Consider the following 17,926-nt stretch of genomic DNA (forward strand, 5'->3'; position numbering starts at 1 on the left):
AACCTTTGTCGCGCCAAGATCAGCTGGGGAGCCACCACCACCAGCATGCGCAGGCATATGATGGCCAAGCACCCCACAAGATGGGACGAAGGCCGTTCACTGCCTCCGGTTTGCACCACTGCCTCTCCCACTGTGCCCCAACCTGCCACTGAGATCCAACCCCCCTCTGAGGACACAGGCACTACCGTCTCCTGGCCTGCACCCACACCCTCACCTCCGCTGTCCTCGGCCCCATCCAGCAATGTCTCTCAGCGCAGCGTCCAGACGTCGCTAGCGCCACTGTTTGAGCGCAAGTGCAAGTACGCCACCACGCACCCGCACGCTCAAGCGTTAAACGGGCACATTGCCAAATTGATCAGCCTGGAGATGCTGCCGTATAGGCTTGTGGAAACGGAGGCTTTCAAAAGCATGATGGCGGCGGCGGCCTTGCGCTACTCGGTTCCCAGTTGCCACTACTTTTCCCGATGTGCCGTCCCAGCCCTGCACGACCACGTCTCCCGCAACATTGTACGTGCCCTCACCAACGCGGTTACTGCCAAGGTCCACTTAACCACGGACACGTGGACAAGCACAGGCGGGCAGGGCCACTATATCTCCCTGACGGCACATTGGGTGAATTTAGTGGAGGCTGGGACAGAGTCAGAGCCTGGGACCGCTCACGTCCTACCTACCCCCAGAATTGCGGGCCACAGCTCGGTGCTGGTATCTGCGACGGTGTATGCTTCCTCCACTAAACCACCCTCCTCCTCCTCCAACGCAAACTCTGTCTTGCAATCAAGATGTGTCAGCAGCAGCAGCACGTCGCCAGCAGTCGGTGTCGCGCAGCGTGGTAGCACAGTGGTGGGCAAGCGTCAGCAGGTCGTGCTGAAACTACTCAGCTTAGGAGAGAAGAGGCCCACTGCCCACGAACTGCTGCAGGGTCTGACAGAGCAGACCGACCGCTGGCTTGCGCCGCTGAGCCTCCAACCGGGCATGGTCGTGTGTGACAACGGCCGTAACCTGGTGGCGGCTCTGCAGCTCGGCAGCCTCACGCACGTGCCATGCCTGGCCCATGTTTTTAATTTGGTGGTTCAGCGCTTTCTGAAAAGCTACCCACACTTGTCATACCTGCTTGGAAAGGTGCACCGGGTCAGCGCACATTTCCGCAACTCCAAGACGGACGCTGCCACCCTGCGGACCCTGCAACATCGGTTTAATCTGCCAGTGCACCGACTGCTGTGCGACGTGCCCACACGGTGGAACTCTACGCTCCACATGTTGGCAAGGCTCTATGAGCAGCGTAGAGCTATAGTGGAATACCAACTCCAACATGGGTGGCATAGTGGGAGTCAGCCTCCTCAATTCTTTACAGAAGAGTGGGCCTGGTTGGCAGACATCTGCCAGGTCCTTGGAAACTTTGAGGAGTCTACCCAGATGGTGAGCGGGGATGCTGCAATCATTAGCGTCACCATTCCTCTGCTATGCCTCTTGAGAAGTTCCCTGCAAAGCATAAAGGCAGATGCTTTGCACTCGGAAACGGAGGCGTGGGAAGACAGTATGTCGCTGGATAGTCAGAGCACCCTCATGTCTATATCTCAGCGCGTTGAGGAGGAGGAGGTGGAGGAGCATGAGGAGGAGGGGGAAGAGACAGCTTGGCCCACTGCTGAGGGCACCCATGCTGCTTGTCTGTCATCCTTTCAGCGTGTATGGCCGGAGGAGGAGGAGGATCCTGAAAGTGATCTTCCTAGTGAGGACAACCATGTGTTGCGTACAGGTACCCTTTTACACATGGCTGACTTCATGTTAGGATGCCTTTCTCGTGACCCTCGCGTTACACGCATTCTGGCCACTATGGATTACTGGGTGTACACACTGCTCGACCCACGGTATAAGGAGAACCTTTCCACTCTCATTCCTGAAGAGGAAAGGGGTTCGAGAGTGTAGCTATACCACAGGACCGTGGCGGACAAGCTGATGCTAAAATTCCGATCCGACAGCGCTAGTGGCAGAAGGCGCAGTTCCGAGGGCCAGGTAGCAGGGGAGGCGCGGAGATCAGGCAGCATGTACAGCACAGGCAGGGGAACACTCTCTAAGGCCTTTGACAGCTTTCTGGCTCCCCAGCAAGACTGTGTCACCGCTCCCCAGTCAAGGCTGAGTCAGCGGGAGCACTGTAAAAGGATGGTGAGGGAGTACGTAGTCGATCGCACGACCGTCCTCCGTGACGCCTCTGCCCCCTACAACTACTGGGTGTCGAAGCTGGACACGTGGCCTGAACTCACGCTGTATGCCCTGGAGGTGCTTGCTTGTCCTGCGGCTAGCGTCTTGTCAGAGAGGGTGTTTAGTGCGGCTGGGGGAATCATCACGGATAAGCGTACCCGCCTGTCAACCGATAGTGCCGACAGGCTTACACTCATCAAGATGAACAAAGCCTGGATTTCCCCAGACTTCTCTTCTTCACCAGCGGACAGCAGCGATACCTAAGCAATAAGTAGGCTGCACCCGCGGATGGCAGCATCGTTCTCTATCACCATCAAAAACGGGGACATTTTTGCTTCATCAATCTGTGTATAATATTCCTCCTCCTCCTCCTGCTCCTCCTCCTGAAACCTCACATAATCACGCTGAACGGGCAATTTTTCTTAGGCCCACAAGGCTCAGTCATATAATTTTTCTAAACAATTTTTATACGTTTCAATGCTCATTAAAGCGTTGAAACTTGCACCTGAACCAATTTTTATTTTATCTGGGCTGCCTCCAGGCCTAGTTACCAATTAAGCCACATTAACCAAAGCGATTAATGGGTTTCACCTGCCCTCTTGGTTGGGCCTGGGCAATTTTTCTGAGGTACATTAGTACTGTTGGTACATCAATTTTTGGGGGCCCTTGCCTACAGTGTAATCCAATTAATTTTTAGCCCACCTGCATTACAGCTGACGTTACATCAGCTGTGTTGGGCACTGCAATGGGATATATTTATGTACCGCCGGTGGGTTCCAGGGAGCCACCCATGCTGTGGGTCCACACGGAGTTGAAACTGTATGTGTCCACTTCTAAAGAACCCCAGTCTGACTGGGGCATGCAGTGTGTGCCGAAGCCCACCTGCATTTAATCGGACGTTACCTCAGCTGTGATGGGCACTGCAATGGGATACATTAATTTACAGCCGGTGGGTTCCAGGGAGCCACCCATGCTGTGGGTGCACACGGAATTCCCATTGCAGAGTTGTACCTGCCTGTGACTATTTATAAAAAAACGCGGTCTGACTGGGGCATGCAGACACCTTGACAGAATGAATAGTGTGTGGCACATAGGTTCCCCATTGCTATGCCCACGTGTGCAGCTCCTGATGGCGGTGGCACAGGATTATATTATTCATTGCTTCTGTACAGCATTGTGGGCTATCGCCCCGCCCCTTTTAAAGAGGGTCGCTGCCTAGCCGTGCCAACCCTCTGCAGTGTGTGCCTGCGGTTCCTCCTCATGGCAGACGCACTTATAAATAGACAGGAGTGTGGCGTGGCATGAGGGCAGCTGAAGGCTGCGCTGGGACAATTTGGTGTGTGCTGTGGACACTGGGTCGTGCAGGGGGGGTTGGGCAGCATGTAACCCAGGAGAAGTGGCAGCGGAGTGTCATGCAGGCAGTGATTGTGCTTTGTTGGAGGTAGTGTGGTGCTTAGCTAAGGTATGCATTGCTAATGAGGGCTTTTCAGAAGTAAAAGTTGTTGGGGGGGCCCACTCTTGCCGCTATTGTGGCTTAATAGTGGGACCTGGGAACTTGAGATGCAGCCCAACATGTAGCCCCTCGCCTGCCCTATCCGTTGCTGTGTCGTTCCCATCACTTTCTTGAATTGCCCCGATTTTCACAAATGGAAACCTTAGCGAGCATCGGCAATATACGAAAATGCTCGAGTCGCCCATTGACTTCAATGGGGTTCGTTACTTGAAACGAACCCTCGAGCATCGCGATAATTTCGTCCCGAGTAACGAGCACCCGAGCATTTTGGTGCTCGCTCATCTCTAGTCGCAAACCAATGTGGACACACTGAATGTTTAGATGTCTACTTGACAAATGAAATTCAATGTGCATAAAAGTAAAGTTATATGAAAGGGCCAGGCAAAAATATACAGCTAATTAGAGATGAGCGAGCACCCAAATCCTTGGGTGCTCGTTACATGGGATGAAAATTTCGCGATGCTCGAGGGTTCGTTTTGCTACATGTTGGGCTGCATCCCAGGTTCCCAGGTCCCACTATTAAGCCACAATAGCGGCAATAGTGCCCCCCCCTCCCAACAATTTTTACTTCTAAAAAGCCCTCATTAGCAATGCATACCTTAGCTAAGCACCACACTACCTCCAACAAAGCACAATCACTGCCTGCATGACACTCCGCTGCCACTTCTCCTGGGTTACATGCTGCCCAACCCCCCACCCCCCGCATGACCCAGTGTCCACAGCACACACCAAAGTGTCCCTGCGCAGCCTTCAGCTGCCCTCATGCCACGCCATCCTCATGTCTATTTATAAGTGCGTCTGCCATGAGGAGGAACCGCAGGCACACACTGCAGAGGGTTGGCACGGCTAGGCAGCGACCCTCTTTAAAAGGGGCAGGACGATAGCCCACAATGCTGTACAGAAGCAATGAGAAATATAATCCTGTGCCACCGCCATCAGGAGCTGCACACGTGGGCATAGCAATGGGGAACCTATGTGCCACACACTATTCATTCTGTCAAGGTGTCTGCATGCCCCAGTCAGACCGCGTTTTTTTATAAATAGCCACAGGCAGGTACAACTCCGCAATGGGAATTCCGTTTGCACCCACAGCATGGGTGGCTCCCTGGAACCCACCGGCTGTACATAAATGTATCCCATTGCAGTGCCCTGGACAGCATAGCTAACGTCAGATTAAATGCAGGTGTGCTTCGGCCCACACTGCATGCCCCAACATGACCGGGGTTTTTAATTCATAGACACAGGCAGGTACAACTCCCTATTGTGAAATCCCTGTGGAATCACAGCATGGGTGGCTCCCTGGAACCCACCGGCGGTACATAAATATATCCCATTGCAGTGCCCAGCACAGCTGAGGTAATGTCATGTTTAATGCAGGTGGGCTTCGGCCCACACTGCATGCCCCAGTCAGACTGGGGTTCTTTAGAAGTGGACACATGCAGTTACAACTCCCTGTGGACCGACAGCATGGGTGGCTCCCTGGAACCCACCGGCAGTACATAAATATATCCCATTGCAGTGCCCAACACAGCTGAGGTAATGTCGTGCTTAATGCAGGTGGGCTTCGGCCCACACTGCATGCCCCAGTCAGACTGGGGTTCTTTAGAAGTGGACACATGCAGTTACAACTCCCTGTGGACCGACAGCATGGGTGGGTGCCAGGAAGCCACCGGTGGTACATAAATATATCCCATTGCAGTGCCCAGCACAGCTGATGTAACGTCAGCTTTAATGCAGGTGGGCAAAAAATTAATTGGATTACACTGTAGGCGAGGGCCCCCCCAAAAAAATTGGTGTACCAACAGTACTAATGTACCTCAGAAAAATTGCCCATGTCCAACCAAGAGGGCAGGTGAAACCCATTAATCGCTTTGGTTAATGTGGCTTAATTTGTAACTAGGCCTGGAGGTTGCCCAGTTAAAATAAAAATTGGTTCAGGTGCAAGTTTCAACGCTTTAATGAGCATTGAAACGTATAAAAATTGTTTACAAAAATTATATGACTGAGCCTTGTGGGCCTAAGAAAAATTGCACGTTCGGCGTGATTACGTCAGGTTTCAGGAGGAGGAGCAGGAGGATGAATAGAATACACAGATTGATGAAGCTAAAAGGTCCCCGTTTTTGATGGTGATAGAGAACGATGCTTCCATCCGCGGGTGCAGCCTACGTATTGCTTAGGTATCGCTGCTGTCCGCTGGTGGAGAAGAGAAGTCTGGGGAAATCCAGGCTTTGTTCATCTTGATGAGTGTAAGCCTGTCGGCACTGTCGGTTGACAGGTGGGTACGCTTATCCGTGATGATTCCCCCAGCCGCACTAAACACCGTCTCTGACAAGACGCTAGCCGCAGGACAAGCAAGCACCTCCAGGGCATACAGCGTGAGTTCAGGCCACGTGTCCAGCTTCGACACCCAGTAGTTGTAGGGGGCAGAGGCGTCACAGAGGACGGTCGTGCGATCGGCTACGTACTCCCTCACCATCCTTTTACAGTGCTCCCGCCGATACAGCCTTGACTGGGGAGCGGTGACACAGTGTTGCTGGGGAGCCAGTAAGCTGTCAAAGGCCTTAGAGAGTGTTCCCTTGTCTGTGCTGTACATGCTGCCTGATCTCCGCGCCTCCCCTGCTACCTGGCCCTCGGAACTGCGCCTTCGGCCACTAGCGCTGTCGGATGGGAATTTTACCATCAGTTTGTCCGCCAGGGTCCTGTGGTATAGCATCACTCTCGAACCCCTTTCCTCTTCAGGAATGAGAGTGGAAAGGTTCTCCTTATACCGTGGGTCGAGCAGTGTGTACACCCAGTAATCCGTAGTGGCCAGAATGCGTGTAACGCGAGGGTCACGAGAAAGGCATCCTAACATGAAGTCAGCCATGTGTGCCAGGGTACCTGTACGCAACACATGGCTGTCCTCACTAGGAAGATCACTTTCAGGATCCTCCTCCTCCTCCTCCTCAGGCCATACACGCTGAAAGGATGACAGGCAAGCAGCATGGGTACCCTCAGCAGTGGGCCAAGCTGTCTCTTCCCCCTCCTCCTCATCCTCCTCATGCTCCTCCTCCTCCTCCTCCTTAACGCGCTGAGATATAGACAGGAGGGTGCTCTGACTATCCAGCGGCATACTGTCTTCCCCGGCCTCCGTTTCCGAGCGCAAAGCGTCTGCCTTTATGCTTTGCAGGGAACTTCTCAAGAGGCATAGCAGAGGAATGGTGATGCTAATGATTGCAGCATCGCCGCTCACCATCTGGGTAGACTCCTCAAAATTTCCAAGGACCTGGCAGATGTCTGCCAACCAAGCCCACTCTTCTGTAAAGAATTGAGGAGGCTGACTCCCACTGCGCCGCCCATGTTGGAGTTGGTATTCCACTATAGCTCTACGCTGCTCATAGAGCCTAGCCAACATGTGGAGCGTAGAGTTCCACCGTGTGGGCACGTCGCACAGCAGTCGGTGCACTGGCAGATTAAACCGATGTTGCAGGGTGTGCAGGGTGGCAGTGTCCGTGTGGGACTTGCGAAAATGTGCGCAGAGCCGGCGCACCTTTCCGAGGAGGTCTGACAAGCGTGGGTAGCTTTTCAGAAAGCGCTGAACCACCAAATTAAAGACGTGGGCCAGGCATGGCACGTGCGTAAGGCTGCCGAGCTGCAGAGCTGCCACCAGGTTACGGCCGTTGTCACACACGACCATGCCCGGTTGGAGGCTCAGCGGCGCAAGCCAGCGGTCGGTCTGCTCTGTCAGACCCTGTAGCAGTTCGTGGGCCGTGTGCCTCTTCTCTCCTAAGCTGAGTAGTTTCAGCATGGCCTGCTGACGCTTGCCCACCGCTGTGGTGCCACGCCGCGCGACACCGACTGCTGGCGACGTGCTGCTGCTGACACATCTTGATTGCGAGACAGAGGTTGCGTAGGAGGAGGAGGGTGGTTTAGTGGAGGAAGCATACACCGCCGCAGATACCACTACCGAGCTGGGGCCCGCAATTCTGGGGGTGGGTAGGACGTGAGCGGTCCCAGACTCTGACTCTGTCCCAGCCTCCACTAAATTCACCCAATGTGTCGTCAGGGAGATATAGTGGCCCTGCCCGCCTGTGCTTGTCCACGTGTCCGTGGTTAAGTGGACCTTGGCAGTAACCGCTTTGGTGAGGGCGCGTACAATGTTGCGGGAGACGTGGTCGTGCAGGGCTGGGACGGCACATCGGGAAAAGTAGTGGCGATTGGGAATTGAGTAGCGCGGGGCGCTCCTCCCTCGGACTTACTCCAATTACTACTACCTGAGTGATAGACAACTGTGTCTCATCGTCATCTTCCTCCTCACCCACTGAAAGCTCTTGAGACAGTTGCCGGAAGTCCCCAGCCTCATCCCCCGGACCCCGGGAACTTTCCAAAAGTTGGGCATCGGTCACGACAAACTCCTCCAGTGGGAGAGGATTCGGAACCATTGCTGTCCATTCTGGGCAGGGGCCCGAGAACAGTTCCTGGGAGTCTGCCTGCTCCTCAGAATCTAAGGCAAAGACCAGGCAGCATCAGATGAATTTTCAAGACAACTTCAAAACCTTTATTCCTCCATCAAAGGAAAACCTGCGACGTTTAGGCCACTATCGCGGCCTTTCTCAAGCATGCAAATTCATCTGATGCTGCCTGGTCTTTGCCTTACACTTCTGATGACTACTGGGTCGTGATCCGGACCAAGCTGGGCTGTTGCATTTACCTGCTCCCGCTGCATTTGCGGCAGAACGACTGAGACTAGTTTTGAGAGAATCCATGTGAGTGCTGCTGTTGGCTTTTATATTTACTTGCTCCTCAGAATGTGTCATTGTAATGAAGTGAGGAGGCTGGGAGGAAGGAGGAGCAGCAGCCAGAGGATTCAGAGTTGCAGCAGTGGACGGCGCAGAACTCTGGGTGGTCGATAGATTGCTGGATGCACTTTCTGCCATCCACGACAGGACCTGCTTACACTGCTCATTTTCTTATAAAAGTCTACCGCGTGGACCCATTAATTGTGAGATCAATGTGGGGATGCCAGAAACGTGCCTCTCTCCTAATCCCGCAGCAGTCAGCTGCGATACACTTGGATCAGGAGCTCGGCCTGTGCCCACACCCTGACTTGGGCCTCCGCGTCCTCGCCCGCGTCCACGTCCACATCCTCTAGGCCTACCCCTACCCCTCAGCATGGTGTATTACCAGTAGTGCAGAAACGGAATGCTGTAATTAAATGTGCCGCTTATTGGCCTGTGGTTGGAGGCTGACTTCGCTTACGGAACGCACAGCAGAGCCAGGAAAGAATTTAGCGCAAGCCTGCTGTAACACTTAGCTGGCTGCGTATTAATTAGGACTACTACCCCCAGCAGAGACGCAGTACACTCAGGACGGTCACAGGCAGCCCAAATAGAATGTTTTTTCCCAAATTTCTTTGGAAAAGCCCACTGCCTATATACACAGTATATCTCTTTCACTGTCCCTGGCTCACCACTACTGGCCCTGGACTATGTAAAATTACTGCAGACTGTTTCCCTCTGGACAGGATGACAGCGGTGATGTAACGGGCAACGCAGAGCCAGGAAAGAATTTTGCGCAAGCCTGCTGTAACACTTAGCTGGCTGCGTATTAATTAGGACTACTACCCCCAGCAGAGCCGCAGTACACTCAGGACGGTCACAGGCAGCCCAAATAGAATGTTTTTTCCCAAATTTTTTGGGAAAAGCCCACTGCCTATATACACAGTATATCTCTTTCACTGTCCCTGCCTCACCACTACTGGCCCTGGACTATGTAAAATTACTGCAGACTGAGGACGCAATGCTCTGCACGGCCGATATACAAAAAAAAAAAAATGTGCAACACTGCAAAAAGCAGCCTCAACAGTACTGCACACGGTCAGATGTGGCCCTAAGAAGGACCGTTGGGGTTCTTGAAGCCTAAAATAACTCCTAACACTCTCCCTATAGCAACTCCAGCAAGACAGCACTTTCCCTGAACTTTGTCAGAATGCATGTGTGGCGAGCCGCGGGAGGGGCCGATTTATATACTCGGGTGACACCTAATCTCGCCAGCCACTCACTGCAGGGGGGTGGTATAGGGCTTGAACGTAGCAGGGGGAAGTTGTAATGCCTTCCATGTCTTTCTATTGGCCAGAAAAGCGCGCTAACGTCTCAGAGATGAAAGTGAAAGTAACTCGAACATCGCGTGGTACTCGTCACGAGTAACGAGCATCTCGAACACGCTAATACTCGAATGAATATCAAGCTCGGATGAGTACGTTCGCTCATCTCTAATCACAAAGTCATATGTACACCAATCTATGTATGTGTCAATAAAAACTACAAATCACCCTGCAAAAAAATGAGGTTGGGAGTCCTGTATGTGCCCAAGTTCCTGCAGCTGTCTGACTTTGCACCGCTTTTTTTAGGGAGCTGAAAAGAAGCCCTCTGTGCCACTATGTAATACTGTTATTCCATCTGTAGCTCTGTCCTCTTCCCTGAGCAAGTTTTCTGCCTTCTCTTTTTGTTGTAGGTCATCGCGGGAAAGAAACATTAATCATTACAAGAACAGGACGTTGGTGGTAATGTTAATGTTAGCCATGCATCAGGCTTACTGGCGATCTCCAGCAATGGTCGTGATGCACAAGCAGTTACATGACCACAATGCTAGCATGATGTGTCACCAGCCAAGGAAACACTGAGATGGCGCACTGACATAACTTGGCTCCACTACACCTCTGCTAATAACCGGAGACAAAGTAAAATTGGAGCACACTTATAGATGACTTTCCAGAATAAGTTGCTGTGTATACATGAAGAATATCATTATATCTGCCCATTATATGACTTGTATCCTGTATTTATCATCATTTCCTCCCTCTTCAGGGTGTATCTATAATTCTCAATTCTCTTTGCGCCAGTGCAGGAGACTACACATTGTGCTGTGTTCTATACACTGTGCACAAAGAGAACAGCAGATTCTACTCCCAAAGGGTGCGTTCACATTGGAAAGTTTTCATGCAATGCATATCGCATCCAAAAAGCCCATTGGCAAAACCAGTGTTTTTTGTCATTTTTCTGCATTTGCAGATTTTTACAGAAAATGTGTCAAAACTGTGGCAAAAATGCACTGATGCAGTTTTTGGATATAGCTTTTATAGTATCTTAGCTGCCCCCTGTGAATAATGCCTGTGTGTAACACACCCGCATACAGATATAACTTCATTAGCTAGCACACTAGAAAAGTGCTGAGCAGTAGCTACACAGTAAACAATCACTACTAGCTGCAAGAATGTCTATGTGAGTCTTTCCTCCTCAAGCAGCTCACCTCTTCTCCTTTCTTTCAATAGACTTCTATGGGCAGCTAAGTTAGCCTTCTCCACCGTTTCCTGTTTTCCATCTTGCTATCTCTTTTACTAGAGATTTCTATCACTTTGCAACAAACAGTGGACAACTAATTAGAAGGAAGGGAGAACCCTAGTGGCCAGCACTTTAAATGGATTTTTTAGCACAAAAACCATCATTTTAGGCAAATAAATGTTGTAGACATAAAGATTAGTTAGCGTAAAATGTCTATTGATTTGTAATAAAGAAGAAGCATTGCGCAGCTGTAGTGATTTAGCTCTGTAGAGGCTAACGGCTGCTTAATTTCATTATGGTAATTGCTGGACAATGGCATGGTGAAAGATATATGTGTTTTATAACTTCAGCCTAATATAAAGCTCTTCTGCAGCCTCTAAGAGTTAGACACATTCCTGTACTGTGTGTTTTAAGTGTATCCATTTTGTGTGTCTTCCCAGCCCTTTTTCCCCCACACTGAAACTTCTCAAACAAAGACTGCCACATACACTGGAATTCCTTTAGCTTGACCGTATGCTGAGAGGACAAAGTCCACACATACACTGGACTTGAGAGAAGGGTGGGGAGGGGAGACAGGGAATTCTATATGGCCCAGCGAATAAGAATATGTATACGATACTGATGTAATCTGTTGCACGCCCATAAAGGGCAGGTATTATGTGTTTCAATAAATTAGGGCTCTGGGGATTGTAACTCCAGAGAGCTGGTTGAGATTCAAGGCTGATGACTTGTGTCCGATTGGTTTCTTTCATTATGTGTGCACACTATACAATTAGGAAGCTACAGAATACCCTGAAACCTGCTGGAGAAAAATATAATCCAGTACATAAAGTGATTTGCATTTTTGCTAGTTATCATGGTGGCTATCACATAAACGGAAGTTGTATGAAACATTATTGACCATTTAATCTTTATACTGTACATGTGTTAGTATATACACAGTCTAAAGGTAACAGTTTATCTCCCACTGGACAAATAAATTCTACTTCTCGACCAAGATATGGTTTAGTATCTCTATACACACTCCTTTTATCAGTCAGTCCATAAGAGCTTGGTCACAGTCCTCGCATCTTTCATGCCTGCCACTATCTCAGACCCTGGGTGGTCACAGCAACAGTCTGACTCTCACTCCTGCACACCAGCAAAATGAATACCAGCGATAGATCCTAGTATCACAATCCCTCTTTGGTACAGTGTTACTCCTGCACTGACTTGCCACTGGCACACTCTGTTATTAGTGCCACTTACATCTCTGCCATCTACATCACCTGTATCTCCAAGCTTTCCTGCCATCTTGATGTCCGCCTGACTGTAACAACCCCTAGCACACCCTACAATACCACCACACCACTAAAACATTTGATAACAGTCTGGGATGATTTAGTGAATCCTGCACTGAGCAGGGGGTTGGACCCGATGACCCTGGAGGTCCCTTCTAACTCTACCATTCTATGATAACGTGTACTATACAAGTATACATATATTTGCACAACAAACAGTATAACCACACACGTTGGAAGAATCATGTGGGAAATAAAGCTCTCAGAATGATTTCTCTACATTAGGGACATTGATAATTAACCTCTCTTCGATATTTTAATAATGTAGCTTGTTAAACATACACAAGCCGAAATATCCCCAGGGATAAATACAAAGATATAAGAAATCTTATATTCTGTGCAAATATAAATGGACTTGCTGTGCATACAGGGTCCTGATTGACAGCCCTTTACAACTAGGAAGACATATATTATTAGGAAACTCAACAATTGCTCCAAGAACAAGAAATTAACTTACAGCAAAAATAAGCAATTCATAATTGTGAGCATGGATGGACTTAACAATGGTTAGTGACAAGTCAGTGACTTTCTGAGAAGTGCCTCCTCGTCGCCAATGTCCTAATGACGATTTTATTGCTTCTATATACTATATATATTTCTCAGTGAATATATTGGCTTTGACAACCTCTGTCATATACCTATGCACCATTGTCAAAATAAATCTTGTAGTAAGTAAACTGCCAACCACAACAGCGCATAATTTACTTCCCTACTAGTAGCACAGTCTTCTAGGGGCTCATGCACAAAGTGTCCGGTATAACAAATACCATTCAGACCCATGGAAGAGTTACGTAAATGTCTTCAATACATTGCTACGTGGAAACATACCCTTAGTATTGCACAGATAAATTCCTTTTTTTCCCCTGTATGTCTGAGTAAATACCAGTCCACACGTTTTTACTGGCATTCTATAAATGGATCAAGAAAATTAGGATGAATAACTGTATGTCAAAATGCTATAAGATTAGACTTCCCCAAAACAATGCATGAATTCCCACAACTGAGGTGAAATCTCAACCAAAATCAAGTCAGGATCGGCAAGATCACCTTCAAGTCAAGGAGGTACCCTCAGACCCAAAGCTATCCCCCCCCCCCCCCCACACACACACACACACCCCACCACTCTCACTCTGCACCAGACGTGGCAGCTGTAAATTCAATATTCACGACTCCTCTTCAAACGCCTGTAGCTCTGAATCTATAAGAGATATAGACACATATTTTGTGTGTCATTCTAAAGTCAAGGCTTTAAAATGATTCCAAAAGCATGTTGATAATATTGATAGAACTGAGGCTACAGCTGTTTGAATTACAGCAAGGTCTGTCCTAGGTAAACTGTAGGGGAATGCAATTGGCAGGCTGGCGCCTCCTGTCCCCCTCAGTCTTGACTGCACCCGGGTCACATGCATCACCAAGCTATGCCCCTGAGTTCCAGTGGGTACACAGCAATATTCACAAGAACTTTCAGCCATACTCTGACAATATCTGATTTTGTGCTATATCTATATATAGAATTACTTGGTTGTTGAAAAAATCTCCTGCAATCCTCTGTTCGTATAACCATCTATTTTGGAATAGCTGTGTGTATTTCTGTAGTGATGTCTCCTACAATTGGGTCATATCCACATCAGGTATCTTATTTTTGCTGTACTGACTACTGCATTGTGTTCTGTGTTCCATTCTAGATATAGATATTTGTTTATTATATTCCATTTATGTACTCTATCATACTTTATATACTAGGTTTATGTTTATCTAGGTGGAAACAACTATCATACAGTTGCAAGAAAAAGTAAGTGAGCCCTTTTAAACTATAAATAAAATGTGGTCCAATTGTTATATAAGTCACAATTATAGACAAATGAAACCTAATAATACACATACAGTTGTACCGTTCTTTTGCTTTATTGAGCACATTGAGTAAACATACAGAACGCAGGGAGAAGAAAATAAGTGAACCCTTGAATTTAATAACCCGTAGATCCACCTTTAGTAGTTTTGCATCCTTCTTGGACTTGCAAGTGTCTATCAGTTTGTCAATATTTCTGGGTTGTATAGCATACACATCCCTCTTTAGGTCATACCACAGCAACTCAATAGGGTTAAGGTCAGAAGTTTGACCTTATTAGTTCCAAAATACAGATCTTCTTCTTCAGTTGATCCACTTGTGTACTTTGGGTCTTTAGTAACATAGTAACATAGTATGTAAGGCTGAATGAAGACATTGTCCATCTAGTCCAGCCTGTCTATCCTACTTTGTTGATCCAGAGGAAGGCAAAAAACCCCAAGGCCAGAAACCAATTAGCCCTTTCGGGGAAAAAATTCCTTCCCGACTCCCTAATGGCAATCAGACTGTTCCCTGGATCAACCCCTAATAGTTCCTACCTGCCTATATACCCGGATTAACAATTAACCTAAGATTTATATCCTGTAATATCCTTCTTCTCCAGAAAGACATCAAGTCCCCTTTTAAACGCCTCTGTGGATTTTGCCATCACCACTTCCTCCGGTAGAGAGTTCCATAGTCTCACTGCTCTTACAGTAAAGAATCCCCTTCTATGTTGGTGATGAAACCTACTTTCCTCTAATCGTAGCGGATGTCCTCTTGTTACCGTCGTGGTCCTGGGTGTAAACAGATCGCGGGAGAGATCCATGTGTTGTCCCCTCATATACTTATACATAGTTATTTGGTCCCCTCTTAACCTTCTTTTTTCTAGAGTAAATAGACCCAATTTGGATAGCCTCTCTGGGTATTCCAGTCCCGTCATTCCATGTATTAGTTTAGTTGCCCTTCTTTGAACCCCCTCCAGTACCGCAACATCCCTCCTGAGCACCGGTGTCCAGAATTGTACGCAGTATTCCATGTGAGGCCTGACAAGTGCCTTATATAATGGAAGGATGATGTTCTCGTCCTTCGCCCCTATACCTCTTTTAATGCACCCCAAGACTTTATTTGCCTTTGCAGCAGCTGACTGGCATTGGTTACTCCAGTTTAGTCTATTATCCACTAATACCCCCAGATCCTTTTCCATATCACTTTTCCCTAGTGGTACCCCAATAAGTGAATATTGGTGACATCTGTTTCTCCTGCCCATGTGCATAGTCTTACATTTTTCAACATTGAACTTCATTTGCCATTTTTCTGCCCAAGCCCCCAGCTTATCTAGGTCCGTTTGTAGCCGCACATTGTCCTCCATTCCATTAATTATATTGTATAATTTTGTGTCATCTGCAAATATTGATATTTTGCTGTGCAGCCCCTCTACCAGGTCATTGATAAATATGTTGAACAGAGTGGGGCCTAATACTGAACCCTGTGGCACCCCACTAGCGACTATGGTCCAATCAGAGTACGCACCATTTATTACCACCCTCTGCTTTCTATCATTGAGCCAATTTTCTACCCACTTACACATGTTTTCGCCCAGTCCGAGCTGCCTCATTTTGTATATTAGCCTATTATGTGGCACGGTGTCAAAGGCTTTAGAGAAGTCCAGATATACAAGATCAATAGATTCTCCCTGGTCCAGCTTAGAGCTTACTTCATCGTAGAAACTGATCAGATTTGTCTGACATGAGCGACCCTTCATGAATCCATGCTGGTGAGGAGTTATTCCCTTGTTTTCCTTGAGGTGCTCATCGATGGCGTCTCTCAGAATCCCCTCGAAAATTTTTCCCGTTACTGAAGTGAGACTTACTGGCCTGTAGTTTCCAGGCTCACTTTTGCTCCCTTTTTTGTAAATTGGAACCACGTTGGCAATGCGCCAATCCAATGGTACTATACCGGTCTTGATAGTGTCTAGAAATATTAGGTATAGCGGCCTAGCTATCTCGTCGCTTAGTTCCCTTAGTATCCTTGGGTGTAATCCATCTGGGCCCGGCGATTTATCAATTTTACTTTTCTTTAGACGCTTCCGCACCTCCTCCTGTGTTAGGTATGAGATGTTTTGTGAGGGGTTCGTTTTATTCCCCTGTATCTCGTGTGGCATTTCCTTTTCTTTTGTGAATACACTTGAGAAGAAACTGTTTAGTAGGTTTGCTTTCCCTTCGTCATCATCAATGATTTCTCCTGCATTGTTTTTTAACGGGCCATCGCTCTGCCTGCAAATCCTTTTGCTGTTAATGTCTGTTTGTCTTGCTGTATCACCCCTCTCTTCAGTTTGAGGACATGGGCAACTGCACTTACATTCTCTGCAAAATGTTTTGCTGTACTTTATAATTCATTGATCCCTCAATGATCACAAGTCATCCAGGCCCTGATGCAGCGAAATATCCCTAAACCATCATGCCGCCTCCACCATTCTTCTCAGCTGGGATGGGATGTTAATGTGAAGTGTCTTTTTATCTCATCTGTCCATATAAAATTTTCCCAGAAGCATCATGTACCACACAGGAAGTCTTGTGCAAATGTCAGATGAACCAATCTGCTTTTCTGGACATCATTAGCTTACTTTGTGGTGTCCTTCCATAAACAAAATTCTTATTTTGTGTTTTTCTAGTTATGGCACATGAACAAATGTTTTTGCAATGTGTAGAGTCTCCTTTAGTTCTTTTATAGTTACCCTTGCTCATTGCACTCTTGGATTGATCTTAACAGGATGCCCACACATATGCAGAATAGAAGAAGTCTTGAATTTTCTCAATTTGTAGATAATTTAATTATAGATAGATGTACACTCAGGTCTTTGGCAATAAATTTGTAGCAATTTAAGCAGCTTGCATCTTTATAATATGTCTTCTGAGTTCTTCTGAAGGTTTATGTATCGAAGCATGGTTCACACTAACCAATCTTTCTTGAAAATAATAGATTTGTTAGAAGCCAGGCTTTGTGTGCCTTTATTTAATGGACAAAGACTACCAATAATTATTGTTATTATAATTCAAGCACCTTTTGCCAATTAACTCTTGGAAAAATCACTTTTTTCTCTGATCAATAGATGTTTACTCAATGTGCCAAATAAAAGACAAAACAAAAAATAATGTTTGGTACTGTGGCTTAGATAACAATTAGAATACATTTTATTAGTAATCAATGTAGAAATCCAGGTGGTTCCAAAGGGAACGCTGTACATTTATACTTTGTAAATCCTGGTTGGATTTTAGTTTAGCTTTCACATCAGATTGGAGTTTTCTAATCTAATTTCCCAAAGTATTGTCTTTGAGAAATATAATCTGTTAGCATTTTAATAATGAATAGAGATGAGCGAGCGCACTCGTCCGAGTATTAGGGTACTTGAGATGCTCGTACTCGAGGCAAGCACCACGCGATGTTCGAGTCAATTCCATTTCCTTCCCTGAAAGTTTTGCGCCATTTTCTGGCCAATAGAAACGCAAGGAAGGCATTACAACTTCCTCCTGTGACGTTCCAGCCCTATCCCACCCCCCTGAAGTGAGTGGCTGTCGAGATCAAGTGACCCCCGAGTATTTAAAGTGTGGCCGCCCGCGGCTAGCCCACAGTCACACACTGGGACAGATCAGGGACAGTGCTGGTGCTGCTATAGGGAAAGTGTTAGTGTCGGATCCTGTGTACAAGAACCCCAACGGTCCTTCTTAGGGCC

The sequence above is a fragment of the Eleutherodactylus coqui genome, chromosome 2 (genome assembly GCF_035609145.1).
Source record: "Eleutherodactylus coqui strain aEleCoq1 chromosome 2, aEleCoq1.hap1, whole genome shotgun sequence".
In the NCBI taxonomy this organism is placed as follows: domain Eukaryota; kingdom Metazoa; phylum Chordata; class Amphibia; order Anura; family Eleutherodactylidae; genus Eleutherodactylus; species Eleutherodactylus coqui.